Source organism: Lipophrys pholis, assembly GCF_963383615.2.
Source record: "Lipophrys pholis genome assembly, chromosome: 18".
NCBI lineage: Eukaryota > Metazoa > Chordata > Actinopteri > Blenniiformes > Blenniidae > Lipophrys > Lipophrys pholis.
The window spans coordinates 16233649-16239472 of record NC_137646.1 but is presented as its reverse complement, the minus strand read 5'-3'; positions in this window follow the sequence as shown (position 1 = coordinate 16239472).

Below are 5824 nucleotides of genomic sequence, written 5' to 3'. Positions count from 1 at the left end.
TCTGCCGGTGGGAGGTGACAGTGGAACAGCGGGGAGGACCACGGTGAAGTGGCGGCCGCGCGACACGGCTGCTTCCGGCGGAGGACGTCACAATAAAACTCCGCGCATCCCTCGCACGCCCCAACATCTCACGTCATTTAGCGTTTTATTTAATTTTATTTTTTCATTGTGTCAATCATGACAAAGCCGTGGCACTTCTGTTCTGAACTTCTCGGACTAGTATAAATATTAGTTGTCGTTGATCACACAGGTTGAGCTGACTCCTGCTTTTATATTGAAAATCTAATGAACTAATGAAATTACACAACATTCAATTATAGTGTTTGTATTCGTTGTCCATCTTTCTTGGGGATATTATTCGTATGCCTTTAACCCATTTAACTACACATACACAACACTGGGTCAAGGTCAAGGGTGTTGCTCAGCTCAGCTTGAGCCAGTCCCAGATAACTATGGGTGAAGGTGGCGTACACACTGGACAGGTAACCTGTCCTTCACAGGACAAACACAGAGAAACAGACAATCACACACACACACACACACACACACTCACATTCACACCTAGGGGCAAATTGGGGCTAATTGTGCATGTTTTTGGACTAAAGGTGGAAACCAGAGTACTTGGAGAAAACATGCAAACTCCACTCAGAGAGGACCAGCCAGTATTTGAACCGAGACTTTCTTGCTGTGAGGCGAGAGCAATAAACACTGCGACACCATGACTAAAAAGATTTTCATGTATAAAAACAGCTGTGGCTGCTGATCCGTGAATGGGCCACTGTAAGCATTACACCTTACAGCAGTGTTATTGCCAAGACCACCAAACCCAAGACCAAGTCGAGGCCCAGGCTGGACCGAGATGAGATCACGATTTCAAGGACCCGAGACCGTCAAAACCAAGACCGCAGCATCCTGAGACCAAGACAAGATCAAGCTTTTAAGAGACAGGAACTGATTCAAGAGCATGACCTTGAAAATGTGCTCTGGAGTGCTACAACACTACATCACAGATGTGCAACAAAAAGAACACACACAATCAATTTATTTTTCATGAATATCGAATATTGGGTGTGTCTCGCAGATTGTGCAAAATATAACTCGTTATTGTGTTTGTCCTGTGATGAACTGGAGAAATGTGTCTTTCTTTGCTCAGAGTCATGTAAAAAGGATATATGGATGAAAAGACTTCAATGAGTAGAAAATGATTCTTGAAATACCCTTCAAATAATCCCGGGATTACATTTTCATGAGTGCAGTGTAAAGGATTAACAAGTATAATGAAAAAAAAAAGTCATTTACATATAAAGAAGTAAACCCCAATTTTTTAGAACTTCTTGCTTGACAAGCTCATCATCATTTTCATTTTCAGTAAAGACAGAACGGGATTAGTTGAGTTGATGGGAAGTTTCCACTTTCCAATTTGACCATCTTAATCACAGCAACATAGCAACACAATGATTTTGCTGGGTAAGACATAGAAATGAAGCTATTATAAACAATTCAGAACGATTGTAACCGGCTGTGATTATTTCAAACTGTTGTCATGATTTCTTTTTTTTTGTATTTTGATGAAAGTGACTGATCTTAGTCTTAAATCAGTTTAAAGTTCTTGAAACTTTCCAGTGCACTCATCGGTACAGTAAAACGTGTTAAACGACACCTACTCTTGTGCTTGTTTTTGTGTTACGATTTGTTCAATTTCGAGTCTTTTTCTGACATGCTGAGTACATTCCTTGTTTTTATTTACAAGCCTTCGCATTTTTAAACCTATAACATAACATTATATGTCATGGAAGCGATTAGAGTCATCCGCCCCAAAAAATTTTAAGAGTGAAATCTGAATTCTGATTTTTATCCCAGATTATTGTGGAAAAAAGCCATAATTTTGAAGGAAAATGTCAAGATTGAACACCACACCAGCTTTAATGTATGCGACTTTCCTGTGTTGACCTCCCAGCCTCCCTCGGTCTTGACGCAGTTTAAACCCGACCTGCCTCTCTTCATAACCACTATGGCTGATCATATGACTTGGACGTTATTAGAGAGAAATAACCTCTCAGCACTTGTTCTGCACGTTGCAAAAGCCGGATAACAAAGCTGTCCAACAAGGAAAGGAAAAAAAAAAAGTAGATACTTTCAGCTCCTGGAGTCAGTCTGACCAAAGAGACAGATTTCCCCACATGAAGCGCCCTATGTTATTCTGTGAATGGAACCTCTTGCGTCAGAACATGTTTAATGTCACTCAAACAAAACAATCCCATCCTGCTTAAGCGTCTCTAAGCGGATCTGAAATGACTGACGGTGTTATTTTTGCAGCGCAAACAGGTGACTTACGTGTGCGATCTGGTGCACAAACACTCACCTGACGCACAAACCAAAAAAACCGGTTTGATTATTTACAGATACACCAAAGCAAGATAATCCCTGAAGTCAAACAACAATGGCCGAGTTTTTGGGAAGCTTTGTTTCAGAGATGTTATAAACAATAATAATGAGGGGAAAAAAACTGAAAGAAAAGTACTATTAGTTGTATGGCAGTCGTGTGTGTGTGGGGGGGTATGGAGGTGTGCATTTTGATGATTAGAATATAATTCAAAGCAGAGTGGAGGTGTTTCTTTTTTCCCTGCAATTGACAGGCTGGCATCTAACATTCTGGAAAACGCACAAAACATGACAACAATGTGACACATCAGATGGAAAACAGCCCGCCTCGGCGTGTTCGGAGACACGGCCAGTGGTGCCATCCGTCTGTTTTCACTCCGCTGCTTCCCGCTTTTATTTACTCAACCATTTTGCTTGCGGCAAAGCTCTTGCGAAGAGTGACACTGACATGGAGAGTTCAATTTTTCTAATCATATATCTTAAAACCTCAACGTCTGTCAAGTAAATCAACGCATTCGCCACAACATTTGAACAAGTTTGGATGTTAAATGAGACGAAGATGATCTGATCCTTTTAAACTACTGCGATGAATCCAGACCACAACAGGCAAATTTGTATTGAAACTACGTAAAATGTAGAATATTTCCATTATTCTAATCTTCCAATTATCTTATTAGATTAGATTATATTTTTACAAAGATTGTTTGGGTATAATGGAGATGAAGTGTTCGATTGACTGACTGTCGATCAATACTTACCCATTATTTCGAATGAAAAGCATCGACATAATACGAGAAATATGCTTTTTATTGGCTGGTTCCCATCACTTAATAACATTCACATGCCCACATTTCAACCCAGAATGGCGTGTTTCCAAGTATGTGCAGTGTGAGAATTGATGGGGTCAAAATGTCTTTCGAAAGAAAAGAGAAGAGGAAAAAGAAACGGGGCTCATTCTCCCACCTTCAGCTATTTTTAGCTGTTATTTGATCCAGCGGGCTTAGGGTAAAACCAGAGTGAATGGGGAGACAATTCCACTATTAGCTGCACTGTCAGAGGAAAAAAATAGCCCTTGTGGTTTGATTATTTTCCCATCTATTGTTTCCAAGGTCAAGAAATCGGCGACTTTGTGGTTGTGACCTTTTTCTCTTTCCAGCACAACAAAGCTCGCTAAATCCTACCGTCAGGTCGCCTTTGTGAAGCTTTTCATAGCAAAACTAAGAACTCTGATCCCATGGTAAACATCTGCATTGTTTGGCTTCGGCTGTGACGCGTCAGCGCTCGCTAATGTACGTGGAATGAACTGAGTCACAGCTGTACAGGTATTTACCTCAAAATAAAAGCCGTTGTTCAAAGTTGTATTAAAGAGAATACAAGGGAGATTTATCCTGGTTGTGATCTTCAACAAAACCTTGAGCACATTACCCCGAGTTAATCATTTTTACGCCGGCGCTTTTCTTTCGGGATTAGTCAATTACTTATCACCATGCTTCATTTCCTTCGCTGATCAAACCCCAAAGCAAAGAGTGGGCCCTCTAATCCCTTTAACCTATCACGAGGAAACATCTTCCCCAAAACATTTCCCGTTTTCCTCCTGTTCAACCCGAGACCCAAATAGAGCGCCAGACTCGGAGAGCCTTCACGCATCAGCGTCTCTCTCTCTCCACCCCACAGCATGCTTCAGAGGAATTAGGTCAGGTCTTGTTGGTAGTTATCATTTCCTATCTGAGGTCTAAGCGTCAACATGACTGGGAAATGCAAGGAGAGAGCACGAGTTAATGGGGATGGGTTGAGAGGTGGCTTCATCTGGCGTGCTTCTCTGGTGGGATTTATCACCCCGCAGATAGAATGAACCCTCTGTGCGTGAGCAACGAGAAAAACCTGAAAATTGGTGAGATTCCCCTCTGCAAACATCCAATATTTGAGGAAAGGCTTTTAGTGAAGTCAAACACAGGATACTCAAACAAAGCATCCAGAGGCTTTTATTAAAAAAAAGAAAAATAAAAGGAAAAAATCTTTATTTTAAATGTGATACTGTGCTGGGTTTTTTCCTTAAATTCCAGTTACAAGTAAAGTTAAAGTGTTTAGACGAGACTGGTTTATCTGGCCTGCTGGAGCGTGGAGGACAGAAGGCGGGAGGGAAGGAGGGAGAGATGGGTGAGTCATAGGCTTCCCCGACGCTGAAAACACAGGTTACAGATGGAAAAAAAAAAAAAAAAAAAAAAAAGCCCAGAGATGACAAAAGGAGGAGTTTGGCTTATAGAGTAAATGCTGCTGACAGGGAAGCGGCTATTTTAAGGCCTGTTTAAAGAAGAGGCAATGTCAGTCTGTACGTACTGTAGGACACACACATGCACACACACGCACCCACCCACCCACACACACACACACACAGAAATGCACCGTGTGACCTGTGGAGACCTCCTGTTCGACAAACAAGTGGTGTAATTATATGCCTGTGCAGGCGCTGCAGGTGGAATGTGCTAGCGATAGTCGAGCCCTTGTTGTCCTAAGGACTGGAAAGCAAAGCAGTCCCAACAGCCAACAGACATGAGCTCACCGACACTACAATGAGGGGCGGGGCCAAGCCCGTGACTGCCGTGGACATGATGTTGCTGTGGAGACAGGACGCACACACACACACACACACACACACACACACACACACACACACACACACACACACACACACACACACACACACACACACACACACACACACACACACACAGATGGGCTTAGAGTGACACCGGTGGGAAATTAAAATGGTAGCCCAAAGCAACAGGATTTTATTGGCCAATCACAGCTTGATCCTGGATGTGTTTACCTTGCAAGTGTGTGTGTGTGTGTGTGTGTGTGTGTGTGTGTGTGTTTGGCACAAGACTTTGTGCAGGTGCACTTGCACATGCATCGCCTAATTATATTGACAATGTCAGCCAGTGTTGGAGAAATATTCACCACGCTTGTCTGGCATCAAGCGCGGAAGAGCAATTACTGGCCTATCAAATCATTTTACAGCTCTGTTGTGAGTGTGTGTGTGTGTGTGTGTGTGTGTGTGTGTTTGTGTGTGTGTGTGTGTGTGTGCTTGAGGTCAGCACCGTCAGTGTTTTCCTCACTCGGGGAAAAAAAGAAAAGAAAAAAAAGCTGGTTTCCAAGCATGCACTGCAACTTAACTTCAATCGAGATGTACTTCAGGACGGGGCTGATTGTAGTCAATTAGCTCTTCTACATCAGCCTCCATCCTCTCATATAACCAAACACTTTACTGTCTCGGAGCAGAAAAACCGCTTTAGAACAAATCTCGAGTTCCGAGTTAAAAACTCCAAATGCGGTGGAGGCAAAAAGTGAACCATTTTATTACATTAAAATGTTTCATACAAACAATGCATACACACTAGTTTCATATTGCTTCAGACATAAGTTTCTTTTCTGTTTGAGTCCC